The 17,854-nt window shown below is 42.8% G+C and overlaps 1 protein-coding gene across 3 annotated transcripts in view; it reads left to right on the top strand.

Moving 5' to 3' along the window:
- Window positions 1–17,854, top strand: part of ZNF565 (zinc finger protein 565) — a 36,298-nt gene that overhangs the window by 3,103 nt on the left and 15,341 nt on the right. The window contains exon 1 of one of the 3 annotated variants that reach the window (XM_043893234.1): window positions 14,728–14,804. The exons of 1 other annotated variant lie outside the window; for it this stretch is intronic. The gene's annotated coding sequence lies outside the window, so the exon portion shown is untranslated. Of the gene's footprint in view, window positions 1–14,727; window positions 14,805–15,421; window positions 15,498–17,854 lie in introns of those variants that run through there. One more of the 3 variants, XM_043893235.1, reaches the window with a different exon arrangement.

The following is a 17,854-nucleotide window of genomic DNA, read 5'->3' as shown; positions in this document are numbered from 1 at the left end:
CTTCCCAACCCAGGAATCAAGCCCAGGTCTCCTGCGTTGCAGGCAGATTCTTTACCAACTGAGCCACCAGGGAAGCTCTATTGGGAGACACATAAGATTAATTTGTCTCTTTATTAGCAATGTTAACTTTAATTTGCCAAGTTTCTTCACTGCAAAATCATTCTTTTTTTATTACAATTAATGTGTCTTATGGACAATTACTTTTTAGCCTATATCAATAGGCTGTTTCTCATCCTACTTTCACCGACTACATCCATTGATAATTCTTGCCTGAAAATTTATTACCAGGTATTTTGCAAATGCTTTTTTTTTCAGATTCTGTTATTCATTCTATATTTCCATTATCATTTTGTTAGAAATATTTTCCTTCTCCCCATTTAACTTACCAACTCTCTGGATTGAAGTACTGTAGGTTATAATCCATTACTATTGTTATAGCCACGCTTTCCGGGAAACAGACTCACTCAGAAGGACAATGCAGATAGTGGAGTGCAGTTTATTACACCGGCGGGCCCAAGGCAGAGTCTCCTCTTAGCCAAGGGCCCCGACCAGCATTTGTGAAAATCTTTTATACCCCATGTGTCCAAACCCACTACCCCAATTCCCTTGAGACTTACATAAACAAAGGAAGGGTAAATACAACTACAATAACCCCATCATTCACGTGTTATGTGTTCAAACAGTCAATAATCAATAAGCCCGCAGTTACATTCCAAATAGTTAATAACTGATAAGCCTGTGCTTACATTCTGATAGATAGTGTCCGGAGGCAGGGGTGATTAGTCTGTTCTTCAAGATTCCCCTGCCCAGAGCGGGGTCTTATCCTTCCATTGTCATTCCCACACACAGGCGCTAAGCACAGAGTTCAGAGTCCACTGGAGAGGTGGCCGCGCACGATCAGCACAGACAGGCCTGAGATGGAGTCCAGGCCCTATGAATTCCTTCTTCATTCCCCCCTCTTGATGCTCTTAGTTTCCATAATGAGCATCATTTATTGAGATATATTGTACCTTAGCCCTCCTGCCACCCACATGAGAGAATGCTATCAACCTCTGGGTTACAAAATTCACAAGGCATTGTAGGAAGCAGGGTCCACAAAGCAGTATGATCAAGATTACTATAACAACAATTCATTAGACATGGCTTTCACTTGATTTTGCATATCCTCCAAGGCAGCAGATACATCTTCAGACAGGTCAGGGATGTACACACCATTCGCCAAAGTCCCTCCTTGGGCTGCTGTGAGTATGTCTAATGCCATCCTATTTTGAATTACTGCCTTCCTCATCTGAATCTGTTCTTCGTTCAAAGCTTGAGTGGCTTTAGTACTGTCTAAGAGGGCCTGTTTAATGAAATTAGTTAAGGCCTCTACCTTAACCATGATATCCGTTGTCCCTACAGAGGGTATAAACAAGGCAGCAAGATAGTCATACCATTGGAACACAGATCGTGTCCATCTTGCATGCAGATAAGGCAGGTTTACTGGAGGCTGGTATAGGCTAGGCTTAATACTGCCATGGGCGAAAGCAAATCCTAATGTGCAACGCCCCACCCAGCCAACTGGTAACCATGGCCGTAAGTTAAGCCCACAGAGCCACTGGGTCCCATTGGGGGCTACCCAGCGGATTCCAGGATTATATTTCCAGTCGGAACCGGGCCACTGAACAGACTGATTGGGGTGATAGGTAACTTCCAAGATTTGTTTACATTGTTCAGGGGGCAAATAACCCATATATTTTAATTCTTTTGGGTCTAGGGGGTGGTCTCCAAATACAAGTTTCTGTTCTTTTTGTTCCCAGCAAATAGTAGCAGGGGTAATCAACTGTCCTTTCTCAGGAGTCATCCAGAAATATTCATCCCAGACCTGGTAGTATTGCTCAAGGTACCGGGAGGCCTGTCCCCCTTTTGTTAAGGGAGCCCTTTTCCTCTTTAATTTTCATATATGAGGTATAAGCCTTTGTTATCTCCATAAGGCTGGTGTTCATGTTAAATGTAACCCTATGTCCCTGGCCCATTGATGGCTTCCTCTTACACCAGGAGAGCAAAGAAAGGTTATGGTTGGTGAGAGAGAGAAAAGTTCCTTTCTGTTGCTCTAAGAAGGAACACAGTGGTATAAAGTCCCCATAACGGAGTGGCGATACCCACAAGAGGAGTCCGTCCATTACTGACAGGGGCATGGCCCCACATACCCAACAGTTGGAGGAGTTGTGGAAGTTCGCGTAAGAATGTGCCCACGAGATGAAGACGTTGTCCTGTGCAGGAACACTGGTCAGGTTCAGGATTGCGTTGAAGAGGCCGAGCAGCAGGAGTCGTTTACCCAGCTCCATCCTGTAGAGGGCTCGTCCGGGATCTCCTTCTCTTCTTCCTCTTCAGAATGATCTTGGTTCCCCGTGGGTCGGTGGGGTCCTTCTGGGTGGTCCACTTGGCATCCTCCGGGTCAGCGTGGTATGCCTTCTTCGCTCTGGTGTGATGGATCAAGGGACAATACCTGCAACTTTAACTGCAGTAGGGGTAGTTAGAATAACATAAGGGCCCTTTCACCAAAAGGCTAGCAAATCATGTTTCTAATCTTTGACCCATACTTGGTCACCAAGTGTAAACTCATGAATCTGTTCCCCAAGGGGGAACGGCACCCTTTCTTGTACAAACTTAGTTACCCGATTTATTACCTTACCCAGTTCCATCTGCTGTGAAATCCTATCCCCCCTTACCTGAGGCAAATTTGTTGACACCTGTTTTATTATGGGAGGAGGCCTCCCATACACAATTTCGTATGGAGAATAGCCTTGGGACTGTGGGGTCATCCTGAGTCTGAGCAGAGCCATTGGAAGCAAGTCCACTCAGGAGCAGTCAGTCTCTCTGATCCACTTGGAGAGTCCCTTTAAGTGTCCAGTTGGTTCATTCCACCATCTCAGAACTCTGGGCCTATATGCAGTGTGCAGTTTAAAGTTTTGCTTACTTGTTATACTAAATCAGCTACAAAAGCCGGGCCATTGCCTGATCCAATGCTGGTAGGAAATCTAAATCTAGGAACCATTTCCCTAATCAGGCACCGGGATACTTCTGATTCTCTTTCAGTCCAGGTAGGAAAAGCTTTTACCCATCTCAAGAATGCACATACCATGACCAGCAGGTAACGGTAGTGTCGGTGAGGTTTCATTTCAGTCAAGTCCACTCCCAGGTGTTCAAGGGGCAGTGTGCCTTTCAGTTGAATACCCGGAGGTTTTTGTCTGAATATCCAAGAGGCAGCATTAACCTGTGAGCAGTCAGCATGGCCTAGGTGGGTCGCTTGGTGTGTCTGGCTTACCAGAGTGTGTGCCAGCTCCTCCGGTACCAATAATTTGCCACTTGGCAATTCCCACCCTCTCTTTTCAGTCTTGATGGCCCCTTCCACTTTGGAATACCCCAGAGCTGTTGTCCCTGTTTTATCAGACGAGTGCCATCAGTATATAGGACCCAATTAGAGTCTGGAACCTTGAGTCCTTCTTTAAAACAAACCCCAGATACCTTACCTCCTCTTTGTAGATCTGTGCCTTCTTCTTCGACACCCGGTAATCTGCTTTCATCAACAGCTGGAGCAGTGCATTTGTCCCTTTCCAGCATTTTTCCTTGGTCTCAGGCAGCCAGCAGCAGGTCATCCCCCTATTGTAGGAGCTGACATCCATACTCTTCCGGATGGAATGAGTCCAGATCAGAAGCCAAGGCTTCCCCAAAGATGGCTGGGAAGTTTTTAAACCCTTGTGGGGGAGTCCAGATGAGCTGTTGTTTGGTGCTCCCCACTGGATCTTCCCATTCAAAGGCAAAGATGGGCTGTGACGCTGGGGCGAGGCATATGCAGAAGGCATCCTTGAGATCTAGGCAAGTGTAAACTTTAGTCCTCGGTGGGAGGAGGCTAAGCAAGGTATAGGGGTTTGGAACAGTGGGGTGTAAAGTCACAGTAGCCTGGTTGACTAGCCTGAGATCTTGTACAGGCCTACAGTCCTGTCCTCCTTCCCTTTTGACTGGCAGGACTGGTGTATTCCAAGCCGACTGGCACTCTACTAGAATGCCTGCTTGTTTCAATCTATTGATGTAGGGCAATATGCCGGTTCAGGCCTCCATCCATAGCGGGTACCGGCGCCCTCTAACCGGGATGCTGCCTGGTTTGAGTTCCATTATCACTGGGGCGTGTGTTTAGCCAGCCTGGGGGGAGGGGCTGTTGTCTTCCACCCAGACCTCAGGGAATAATTGAGTTAACTCCCTCATGCTCTTCTGGCCCACCCGGTTCTGCCTTCAGAGGCTCATGCAACCTCCACTCATCTTGGGTTGGTATTGAGAGAGAGGGCAAATAAGTCATAGAGTCCGTCCAGAAGGTGGGCCTCTCCTCAGGGGAGAAAGTCACTTGTGCTCCTAGTTTGGAGAGCAAGTCTCTTCCCAACAGGGGTACTGGGCACTCAGGAATGTAGAGGAATTCATGAATCACTTGGTGCCCCCCCCCCCCCCCCCCCCGCATCTGACATTTTCTGGGCTGGCAAAACGATTTAATCATCTCTCCTCCCGATACCCCAGTTACAGCGGTAGTCTTTTTGGACAGTGGTGCCACAGGTTTTGTTACTACCGACAGTTCTGCTCCTGTATCCACCATGAAGTCAATGTTTTGGTCCCCCACTTTTACGGTTACCATGGGCTCTCAGGGACCTGATATCTCTGAGCCCTGGCAGCCCTAGTTAATTTCCAGGTCAGCAAGCCCCACAACTGCGGGAGCTTCCTCTTCCTTCCTTGCCTTAGGGCATTCATTCTTCCAGTGAATTCATTCTGCTTAATTCCAACGTCTCCCTCCCCCTCTTGTCGGTACTCACCAGGAGAGACGGGTATAGCTTCGGTGGTTCGGGTGGAGCGGGATCCTGGAAGTGTTGGCCAGAGGCTTCTGTCACCGGGATCGGAGCCTGCCCAAATGGCGGCTCTACGAACTCCGGGAAAGCTGGCGGAGGAGCAGCGGCTGTTGCAGAAACTTCACCTGGCCCTGGATCGGGCATTAAGGAGGCCTCCAGTCCTGGTGAAGCACTGGGAGGCAGGCGCGTCATTATCCAGCATGGGGGAGGGGTCAGGTCATCCCCATCCAAATCCTGTAGAATTTCCTTTTTTATCATCAGTCAATTTTTGTGCCATTAATATTTTTCCCTTTCCCTTCTGGATACAGAACCTTGTCCAAGTAGGAGGGTCTCAAGCTAACACTAGCCATGCATGAGTCAATAGATGGATATTGATCCAGGTGTCCTGGCTCTCCTGTGACTACTGTGTAGATTGCTTCCACTATTTTTAAGTTCACGGTGTTCTCTGGTGGCCATCCTGCTCCCATAGGGGGCCATTCGACCTCACAGAGTATGTGGAAGCAGTTAGGCTTCATCTTCACCCCATAGTCTCCTCTTAATCCCTTCTTTAAAATTTTCACTCCAATACAGTTGCCTTAGATTCACTTCACCCCGTCTTGCTTACCTTCTCGGACCTTCTTCTACATTTCCTTTTCGTTCTGTCTACGAAGTTCTCAGTACCCTATGTACTTCTGATATTTCCACTCAGTAACACTTAAATTCCCATTCTGCCTCCTTCCTAATTGGGGTGAGAAGAGCCTTACCTGCCATATCCCAGAGGGAGAAGGGGGATCAGCGTGTCTTCACCTGCTGGTCAGCACAGCTGAACCAGAACATCACATGGTCCAAGACTGTTTCTCCCTTAAAGTCCATTCTGCCTTGGTGGGCTTAATCAGGTGCGGATGAAAACACAGATGGGTTAAATATCTCATGTCCCAGGCCATCTCCGGAAAAGCCAATTCATACTCACTTCTGTTTCCCCCTCCTTCTAGCCTAACAATTCCGGGGGGGGGGGGGTCAAGAATTTCACAGCAGACGGGACACCTCCTGGGGGAGGGCAGAATACGAGCATACTAGGACCAGTTTCTTATCCTAAAAATCCCTTGGCGATCGCTTGGTAATAATTTTCCCTGAGACGGCGTGGACACACCTCCTAAATGTCCTTCACAAATTTCCTTCCTAAACCCTAGCACGCTCGTCGACCTGTATACCAAGCAATCACCACCTGCCTACTCCAGGCTCCTGTGGGTCCCCGCTCCTTCTGGTCCCTCCCAGGGGGGTGATCAGGCCCCCTCTTCCACCCTGCTGGGTGGGCTTCTCCTCACCTGAGCGCTCAGTTCCCCTGCTGCCGTCCACTACCTGCCAAAGCGAAGAAACCAGGCTTTGAAAGGCTGAATTCTTCCAGAGGGGCGAGGCGCCTTCCCCCCTCTAGGAGATTCAAGCCACAAAGCCTCGGGGTGGCCTCAAATGAGACCTGTCTCCTCAAAGTGAAGAGTTTCCCGGCCCATGCACCAAATGTTATAGCCACGCTTTCTGGGAAACAGACTCACTCAGAAGGACAATGCAGATAGTGGAGTGCAGTTTATTACACTGGCGGGCCCAAGGCAGAGTCTCCTCTTAGCCAAGGGCCCCGACCAGCATTTGTGAAAATCTTTTATACCCCATGTGTCCAAACCCACTACCCCAATTCCCTTGAGACTTACATAAACAAAGGAAGGGTAAATACAACTACAATAACCCCATCATTCACGTGTTATGTGTTCAAACAGTCAATAATCAATAAGCCCGCAGTTACATTCCAAATAGTTAATAACTGATAAGCCTGTGCTTACATTCTGATAGATAGTGTCCGGAGGCAGGGGTGATTAGTGTCTGTTCTTCAAGATTCCCCTGCCCAGAGGGGGGTCTTATCCTTCCATTGTCATTCCCACAGGCGCTAAGCACAAAGTTCAGAGTCCACTGGAGAGGTGGCCGCGCACGATCAGCACAGACAGGCCTGAGATGGAGTCCAGGCCCTATGAATTCCTTCTTCACTATCACTATTTTATTGCTGAATTATCCCAAATTTGACCACTGGGAAATCCTTTGGATTGGCTTCTGTATCCTTTCACTGTGTCCGCTTGATGTATTTATTTTTAGCATTTCCTTATTTTCCTGCACCACAAGATGTTCCAGGTTGCTACTGTACTTTCCCAGCCCCAGTCCTGAAATCAGCAAATTTCTGAGGGATCTCTGGCTCCTTTTATGCGAAAATTATACTTAGAAACCGGGATTAGATGTACTCATTGCAAATGGGATGCCCTTGCTTCTTGACTGTCTCAGATATGAAATACATGCATCTGTACTCACATATCTATATTTGTCTTTATGTATACTTATATAGATAATCCATGATTTTATATGATCTCTCCAGTTCAGTACCACAGCACTTCTTTTAGCCTTCTCCATTTCCTTTTCTGAAATTCCTTTCTCTGATAGTAAAAAAAACTTGGCTCTCATTAACCACATATATTTATTTGCTCAGTCTTAAGTAGAAAGTAGTTTAAGAATTGCTAATCCATATGCCCAAACCTCATATAGTACTTTTTGTACTTAGTCTTACAGTCCATAGTAAAAATATAGTTGTTGTTTATTCACTAAGTCTTGTCCAGCTGTTTGAAACCCCACGGACTATAACCCAGCAGGCTTCTCTGTCCATGGTATTTCCCATGCAAGAATACTGGAGTGGGTTGCCATTTCCTTCTCCAGGGGATCTTCCTGACTCAGGAATTGAACCCGTCTCTCCTGCATTGGCAGATAGCTTCTTTACCACTGAGCTACCAGGGAAATCTCCCGAAACACAGTACCCAACCCAAAAAATAAATAAAAATAGTTTTCCCTATACCTTTCTATATGGTAATGTTAGGGGAAGCACACTGATTGAAACCGCCCACCCTGGCCAGGCACCATAGTAACCATTTGCATGAGTTGTTTTATGACAGGAGATCCTGATAAGGAATACGGAACTAATAAGCCACCACCAACCAGAAGAGTTCGGCAAAGGTCAAAAGGAGACACCGGTGTCTGTCCACTTCCCAGAATCCCTCTCGCTAGCATCCATCTTGGCTGAGTGATGGGTGCGCCACCAGGAAAGATTCTGAATTAGAATGATTGACCAAAGACTAGCCGGAAACTAATCCCATCACCATAAAACCCAAGACTGCGAGCCAGGCGGCAGAGCAGTTTTCCTGGGTTCCCTTACCCTCCTGCTCTCCACCCAGGTGCCCTTTCCCAATAAAATCTCTTGCTTTATCAGCACATGTGTCTCCTCGGACAATTCATTTCCGAGTGTTAGACAAGAGCCCAGTTTCGGGCCCTGGAAGGGGTCCCCCTTCCTGCAACAGTAACATTACTCATTTGTAATATACCTAGGTTCATTTGATACTGTATGTATTTTATTTGGGGTTCCCAAACACACATCAGACATCTTGGTTGATTTTAATTAGTTTTTGAGTATGTGAAACTTTAACATATTGTGAAAGTCAGAATTAGATCAAAAGGTCTACTCAGTTATTCCTCCATCATTCCTTCCCCTAATTCCATTCTCCCATTCTTTCCACTCTGTTCCCAGTCACCCATTGTAGGTAACCAACCAATCTCAGTTTGTTGGGGGTTTTATGGTTTAATATACATAAAATAAAATTTGCATTTTAATTCTGCTGTTCAGTAACATTAAGTGCATTTACATTGTACATATATACCACATTATGTTTATTGGTTTATCTATCCGTGAGCACTTAGGTTACTAACATCTTTTCACTTTTGTGAATAATGCTGCTGTGAACATGGGTTTACAATTATCTGTTCAGGTCACTGCTTTTCCTTCTTTTGGATATATATCCTGAAGTTGAATTGCTGGATCACATAGTATGTTTATTATTTTGAGGAATCACCATACCATTTTCTAAAAGAGCTGCACTGTTTTATTAATACATTCCCACTGGCAGTGCACAAGGGTTCTGATATCTCTACATCCTTGGCAGTGCTTGTTTCTTTCTGCTTTTTCTTTTCTTAATAATACCCATCCTAATGAGTGTGAAGCGGTATCTCATGGTTTTGATTTTTGTGAATTGTCCATCTCTTTTTCTATTTTTTTAATAATTATTTTTTTAATTAATTAATTAATTAATTTATTTTTTCAGTGGGTTTTGTCATACATTGACATGAATCAACAATAGATTTACACGTATTCCCCATCCCGATCCCCCCTCCCACCACCCTCTCCACCTGATTCCTCTGGGTCTTCCCAGTGCACCAGGCCCGAGCACTTGTCTCATGCATCCCACCTGGGCTGGTGACCTGTTTCACCATAGATAATATACATGCTGTTCTTTCAAAACATCCCACCCTCACCTTCTCCCACAGAGTTCAAAAGTCTGTTCTGTACTTCTGTGTCTCTTTTTCTGTTTTGCATAAAGGGTTGTCGTTACCATCTTTCTAAATTCCATATATATGTGTTAGTATGCTGTAATGTTCTTTATCTTTCTGGCTTACTTCACTCTGTATAATGGGCTCCAGTTTCATCCATCTCATTAGAACTGGTTCAAATGAATTCTTTTTAATGGCTGAGTAATATTCCATGGTATATATGTACCACAGCTTCCTTATCCATTCATCTGCTGATGGGCATCTAGGTTGCTTCCATGTCCTGGCTATTATAAACAGTGCTGCGTGAACATTGGGGTGCACGTGTCTCTCTCAGATCTGGTTTCCTCAGTGTGTATGCCCAGAAGTGGGATTGCTGGGTCATATGGCAGTTCTATTTCCAGTTTTTTAAGAAATCTCCACACTGTTCTCCATAGCGGCTGTACTAGTTTGCATACCCACCAACAGTGTAAGAGGGTTCCCTTTTCTCCACACCCTCTCCAGCATTTATTGCTTGTAGACTTTTGGATAGCAGCCATCCTGACTGGCGTGTAATGGTACCTCATTGTGGTTTTGATTTGCATTTCTCTGATAATGAGTGATGTTGAGCATCTTTTCATGTGTTTGTTAGCCATCTGTATGTCTTCTTTGGAGAAATGTCTGTTTAGTTCTTTGGCCCATTTTTTGATTGGGTCATTTATTTTTCTGGAATTGAGCTTCAAGAGTTGCTTGTATATTTTTGAGATTAATCCTTTGTCTGTTTCTTCATTTGCTATTATTTTCTCCCAATCTGAGGGTTGTCTTTTCACCTTACTTATAGTTTCCTTTGTTGTGCAAAAGCTTTTAAGTTTCATTAGGTCCCATTTGTTTAGTTTTGCTTTTATTTCCAATATTCTGGGAGGTGGGTCATAGAGGATCTTGCTGTGGTTTATGTCGGAGAGTGTTTTGCCTATGTTCTCCTCTAGGAGTTTTATAGTTTCTGGTCTTACATTTAGATCTTTAATCCATTTTGAGTTTATTTTTGTGTATGGTGTTAGAAAGTGTTCTAGTTTCATTCTTTTACAAGTGGTTGACCAGCTTTCCCAGCACCACTTGTTAAAGAGGTTGTCTTTTTTCCATTGTATACCCTTGCCTCCTTTGTCAAAGATAAGGTGTCCATAGGTTCGTGGATTTATCTCTGGGCTTTCTATTCTGTTCCATTGATCTATATTTCTGTCTTTGTGTCAGTACCATACTGTCTTGATGACTGTGGCTTTGTAGTATAGTCTGAAGTCAGGCAGGTTGATTCCTCCAGTTCCATTCTTCTTTTTCAAGATTACTTTGGCTATTCGAGGTTTTTTGTATTTCCATACAAATTGTGAAATTATTTGTTCTAGTTCTGTGAAAAATACCGTTGGTAGCTTGATAAGGATTGCATTGAATCTATAGATTGCTTTGGGTAGAATAGCCATTTTGACAATATTGATTCTTCCAATCCATGAGCATGGTATGTTTCTCCATCTATTTGTGTCCTCTTTGATTTCTTTCATCAGTGTTTTATAGTTTTCTATGTATAGGTCTTTTGTTTCTTTAGGTAGATATACTCCTAAGTATTTTATTCTTTTTGTTGCAATGGTGAATGGTATTGTTTCCTTAATTTCTCTGTTTTTTCATTGTTAGTATATAGGAATGCAAGGGATTTCTGTGTGTTAATTTTATATCCTGCAACTTTACTATATTCATTGATTAGCTCTAGTAATTTTCTGGAAGAGTCTTTAGGGTTTTCTATGTAGAGGATCATGTCATCTGCAAACAGCGAGAGTTTCACTTCTTCTTTTCCTATCTGGATTCCTTTTACTTCTTTTTCTGCTCTGATTGCTGTGGCCAAAACTTCCAAGACTATGTTGAATAGTAGTGGTGAGAGTGGGCATCCTTGTCTTGTTCCTGATTTCAGGGGAAATGCTTTCAATTTTTCACCATTGAGGGTGATACTTGCTGTGGGTTTGTCATATATAGCTTTTATTATGTTGAGGTATGTTCCTTCTATTCCTGCTTTCTGGAGAGTTTTAATCATGAATGGGTGTTGGATTTTGTCAAAGGCTTTCTCTGCATCTATTGAGATAATCATATGGTTTTTATCTTTCAATTTGTTAATGTGGTGTATTACATTGATTGATTTGCGGATATTAAAGAATCCTTGCATTCCTGGGATAAAGCCCACTTGATCGTGGTGTATGATTTTTTTAATATGTTGTTGGATTCTGTTTGCTAGAATTTTGTTAAGGATTTTTGCATCTATGTTCATCAGTGATATTGGCCTGTAGTTTTCTTTTTTTGTGGCATCTTTGTCAGGTTTTGGAATTAGGGTGATGGTGGCCTCATAGAATGAGTTTGGAAGTTTACCTTCCTTGTCCATCTCTTTTTCCTGTTTACTTTCATGGTGCTTTTTTTGTTTGTTTGTTTTGGGATTTTTTTTTTTTTGGATGCTTTGTCACATGTTTAAGAATTCTTTATGCATTAGGAATATTAGTTTCTCATCTGTGATGTATGGTGCAAGTGTTCAATATTTTCTCCCTGTTGGAGAGTTGTCTTTTGACTTTGTTTCCCTGGTGGCTCAGTGGTAAAGAAGCTGTCTGCAATGCAGGGAGCCCAGGTTCTGTCCCTGGGTTGGGAAGATCCTCTGGAGAAGGGAATGGCAGCCCACTCCAGTATTCTGGCCTGGGAAATCCCATGGACAGAAGAGCCTGGCCAGCTACAGTCCATGTGGTCGCAAAGAGTTGGATACTACTGAGTGACTAACACACACTTTTGACTCTGTTTATGTTTTTTTTTTCCCCATTGAATGTTTTTATTTTTATATAATCAAATTACCAGTATTTTCCTTTATTGCTTCTAGATTTTGAAAGCCTTTCTCGATCTCAGAATTAAAGGAGAATTTACATGTGTTATCTTCTAATAATTGTAGAGTTTCATCTTTTACATCAAGCACCCAGATCCATTTGGAGTTTAATCTTGGGGTATGGATTTAATTTTGTATTTTCTAAAGGGCTATACAGTTTTCCTGGCACCATTTATTAAAAATTTTCTTTGCCCCAGTGATTTTAAATGTGATCTCTATCATATACTAAATGTCCATATATACTTGGTTCTGTTTATAGGCCTTTGGTTCTCTTCCACTGGTTTGTCTGTTTATGAACTACTGCCACACTTTTTTTAATTAAAGAGACTTTATGGTACATTTTAATGTCTAGTACAGCTACTTTCCTGATGTTCATTTTTTTACTGTCAAATTGTTCCATTTCTGTTTTATACCATCTCTGCAGCAAAGGGTTCCTGTTAGCATAGACCTACATCTCTCTTTTTTTTTTTTTGACAGATCATATGATAATTGTATTTATTTATCTTAAATTAACTTTTACTGGAATATAGTTGCTTTACAATGTGTTAGTTTCTACTGTACAGCAAAATGAATCAGCCATACACACACATGTATCCCCTCCCATTTGGACTTTTTATAATGAATTCCTTTGGGTCAGGCATTAGACATTTATTAAGAATTTGCAAATATGCAAAATCCTAATCTAGAACACAGGGAGACAAAATACTTTAAAAAAGTGAGTCTCTATTTTTAAATTACAGATAATGTAATATGGGAGATAAAACTGGTATACAAATGTCCAAAGCAAAGGATGGTAAAGGGCACTAGTTTACTCTGCTATTACGCTGTGTGAATTTTTAGGAGGAGGATATCTGTATGACCAGAGAGCAGTCATTATCATGTCATCATATCTAAGTCAAACTGATCCCATAAGAACTCCGAGGAAGTGAATTAGGTCACCTGTATTTCCTGCAATTTTCATTCTAATCTTCAGAAATCCAAAATATGACAAGTGGAGCAAGGTGCCTCTATAGCTGTTCAGAGGACCCTGAGGCCAATAGGGCAGGTTACAAAAACATCATAAACCCATCTGGCAAGAAGAGCTGAAAGGAAGCATCACTTATACATAGGACTTGGCCTCAGTGACTTTTAGTTCTTTTCCAGCCACATAAATGTAGTTACCAAATCAAGAAGTTTGCAACTCTTGGGAACTGACCAAGTAGAAATAACAAAAGCCATTCTGTGCAAGAGAACTGCTTTTGAATATCCTGAGCTATTATTTCATGTTCAAAGGAAGAGTCTTAAGAAAGTACTTTCTTTTTCATCTGCTAGTTGTAGGTTATATTTAAAAATTAATGCATGGTTATTGAAAAAATACACAAGTAAAACTAAGAAAATTGAAGATCACAACCCAGAAATAACCAAAGTAATCTGTAAAGATAAAAATTTCCAGAGGGACTTCTACTGGCTGTCTAGTAGTTAAGATTCCACACTTCTAGTGCCTCCACCACAAGGGGTGCAGGTTTGATGCCTGGTCGAGGAACTAAGATCCCACATGCCTCACATGGCACGGCCAAAAAACAAAACACACAAAACTTCCCAGATGTGTTCAGTCTGATTTTTCTATCCTGTCTACTTTGATATATACATGTATTTTACAAATGAGACCACATGATGCCCAGTTGTTTTGTAATCTGCTTTTATTTCACTAACCATATCTTGAATATTTTCTATGTTGTAAACTACTTCATTACTACTAAATTTGTGAGTACTCAGCATTACCATTTTATAGAAATCTTCCACTTATTTAATATGCTATTGTCTGACTCAGAATCTTGACCATTGCCCAGGAATGTACATACCTCTCAGTGTATAGATTTTGGGTTGATATTTAGACTGGAAAAATTTATGTTTATGTCCATAAAGCTCAATACCTATAAAAATATGACATACAGGAAAAGTTTCAAGTTACATCAGAAATTCACTTAGTAAAATATCAGAGTCATGTGAGTATTTTGACAAAGGTATAGATTGGCTTGTCAACAAAAGGAATAGCCATAATAATCAGTGATCAGGAAGTGATGTTTTAAGAAATTTTCATCTTAATACAGTAGTTTCTTATTTATATGTAGGTCTTTTTGTGTTTAATTATGTTTAGAAATTATTTGGGGGCTTTGTGTTAAAATGTGGTACATTTTATTTTTCCACATTTTAAATATTGGGAAAGATGCTCCTAGTTAGAGTTTTTACTCAGGATGATTGCTTTTTCAGGAATAGGTTACTGATGTTAAGGTGACAACACCTATATAGATCTACTCATGACCAGCAACATCTCCCCCTACCCCTACCCAGGCGCTGGCAATCCAGTCCAGTATTCTTGCCTGGGAAATCCCATGGATGGAGGAGCCTGGCTGACTAGTGTCCATGGGGTGGCAAGGAGTCACGACTTGGTGGCTAAACAACAGCTACAGGGGACTAGAAAATGTCATCTGCGTGCCCAAAGGGGAGAGGAAAACTGGATGCTTGAAAAACTGGATAGTGGTGAAACTTTAGTAATTAAATTAGTAATGTCTACCACACTGGCTAAGACCCATTTCTTTTTCTATGTATACAAAGTTGCCTCTGGATATTAGGTGTGAATTCTTTTTGGAACAAGGAAGACATCCTGAGCTGTGGAGAGAGACGGACAAAAGGTTTGTGCATAGGTTAGTGAGTGCGTGCGTGCGTGGTCACTTCAGTCGTGTCCGACTCTTTGCAACCCTATGGACTGTAGCCAACCAGGCTCCTCTTTCCATGGGATTCTTCAGGCAAGAATCCTGGCATGGGTTGCTACGTCCTCCACCAGGGCATCTTCCTGATCCAGGGATGGAGTCCTCCTGACTGATGCCTCCTGTTCTGGCAGGAGTTTTCTTTACCACTGGCACCACCTGGGAAGCCCAGGTGAGTGAGGAGATGCAGGCAATGGGAAGCCTTTTATATGAAAGCTCATGTCCTCTGTGGGAACCAGGAGCTCTAAGTCAGTCCCTCAGTGGCTCTAGAACTATGTAGATTAAGCTTCTTCAGTATACAAGTTCCCAAAGGCTCTTCACTATCTCTCATATCATAGTTTATACATATTTTAGGTCTTCTGGATCTCTCTTCCATATCTCCTTTATCTTCAGAATTCATCTTGTCTTCAGGTCTTCTATCTTTTTATTCCTTCCCTTCACTCTTCTGTAGGCAATCTTATTTAGTATCAGAGCTTTAAATATCAACTGAACATCAGTAACTTCCAGTTTTATATTCCTGCATTTAGACTTTCTCTGAACTCCAAGATCAAACATACAATGGACATTTGGCATTTCCACTTGGATGTATAATAATCATCTCAAGGATTGACATAAAAGGTAAAACAGAACCCGTAATTGGTCCATCCAAACCCGCTTCTGTCCTAGTCCATTGTGTTAAAAAAATGGCAACTTCATGAGAATTCCTTTGGTAGTTCAGTGGTTAAGCCTTGGGCTTTCACTGCTGTGGGCCTGGGTTAGATCCCTGGTTAGAGAACTAAGATTCTCACAAGTCACATGGTGCAGCCAAAAAAAGGGCAACTTTATACTTCTAGTTGCTCAAGCTAAAGACCTTAGTATCTTCTTGGCCTCTTTTTTCTTTAATACCTAAAGTCAGCAAATCCTGTCCACTCTTCCTATAGAGAATATCTAGAATTTGATCAGTTCTCATCACCTCCCCTGCAACCATGCCACCCTAACACAGCCCTTCATCCTTTGCCAGGATTACTGCAGGATTACTGCAGTAGCCTCCTCACAGGTCTGCTTTGGCACCCCCACACACACCCCCACCGCTGTCGTCTTAGTCCATTTTTTCCCTGAATGATCCTTTTGTAAAAAAAAAAATACATATATATATATATTTACTTATTTATTTATCTGGCTTCTCTGAGTCTTAGTTGTGGCATGTGGGATATAGTTCCCTGACCAGGAATCCAACTAGGCCTCCTAGTTCGATTGGAGCCTGGAGCATTGGGAGCCTGGAGTCTTGGCCACTGGACCACCAGGGAAGTCCTGAGTGATCCTTTCAAATGAAAGTTAGATTATGTCATTCCTTGGTTAAAATGTTTCAGTGGCTTCCTGTCTTACTCAATAAAAACCAGAGTTCTTACAATGGCCCATAAGCCCGGTGTGATCCAACTTCCATCTTCCTCTCTGGCCCTCTTTTTCTCACTCACCCATTCTAACCGCTCTAGTCTCCTTCCTCTTTGTAGTCAGAGAAACCTGCTCTTGTCTTGAGGCCTTTGCATTTGTTTTTCCCTCTGCTAGGACTGTACTTCCCCTAGATATCTGTGTACCACGTGTCATCTTCCCAGTGAAAAGCATCCTCGGGCTGCCCTTCATTCCCCCAACACTCCCTGTCTCCTTAACCCTTTTATTTCCCTCCACAGAACTTTGACCTCTTTACACATAAATGGGAATATCAATGTCAGTGTCTCAATATTTGTTACTTTCTCCATTAGAACATGAGATCTGTGGGAGAGGGGCTGGATTTGTTATCTTCCTTACATGTAGAACCATGCCAACTGAGGTAGGAACTCAGTAAATAGGAAAGAATTCCTAACTCCTTTTTCTTTCTCTGTGTGCATATCCAATCAGATGCCAGAGCCTGTTGATTTTACCTCTCCAACATCTTGAATTCATCCCCTTCCTGTTTCCGCTGTCACTGTCTTGGGTCAGACCCTTTGTTTGGGAAAGGACGATCACCTTTCAGTTGATCTCCCTGGCTCCAGTTTTACTCCTCTCCGCAAAAATAATCTGGCCATACTGGCCCTATCACTTCCTTAAGTTCTTCAGCGGCCTTCCATTAATTTCTGGTGAAAACCAAACTTTTATATATTTGATCAGTATTCATTGGTCACCTTTATCCTTCAATCACTGTGGCAGGTGCCATTCACAGTGATGATGAGACCTGGTCCTCATAGTTAGTGTTGTAAGCATTAACTACATGCATTATGTAGTGCATGCACATACTACATACACAACACTACATACAACTACATACATACTACATACAACCACATACAACACAACGCTACACACAACTACACACAACACAACAACAACTACATACACAACAAAGATCTGGCTGTGTCCAGTTCTTTGCGACACTGTGGACGGTAGCCCACCAGGCTCCTCTGTCCATGGAAGTTCTCCAGACAAGGATACTGGAATAGGTTGCCATTTCCCACTCTAGGGGGTCTTCCCGACCCAGGGATCGAACCCACATCTTTTGCAACTCCTGCACTGTAGGCAGATTCTTGACCACTGAGCCACTGGGGAAGCCATCTTCCTCTAGATTCTAGAATTAATTAAATTTAAATTCAGATTGAGTAAAATTAAGAACTCAGTTCCTGGGTCAGACTAGCCACATTGCAAATGCTTAGTTGCCACATGTGGCTATTGGCTGTATTATTGACAGAAGATGTGTAGATTTCCCACATCACAAAGGTTCTATAAGACAGCACTGGTCTGAACTCTGCCCCAAACTATACAAGTTACTCCTAGTATTCTCTGCTCTGCAAACACACCATCTACATTTGGTCCACTGTTTTTCGCCACTGCTCTTCACTCTGCTCAGAGTGCTCTTCTGTCCCTTTCCATGTGTGTGTGCTCAATCATGACCAACTCGTCGTGACCCTATGAACTGGAGCCTGCAGGGCTCCTCTGTCCATGGGATTTCCAGGAAAGACTACTGG

Source organism: Cervus elaphus, chromosome 4 (genome assembly GCF_910594005.1).
Source record: "Cervus elaphus chromosome 4, mCerEla1.1, whole genome shotgun sequence".
Taxonomy (NCBI): domain Eukaryota; kingdom Metazoa; phylum Chordata; class Mammalia; order Artiodactyla; family Cervidae; genus Cervus; species Cervus elaphus.
Note: the sequence above shows the minus strand (reverse complement) of the source record. Positions and strands in the feature narration are given on the sequence as shown.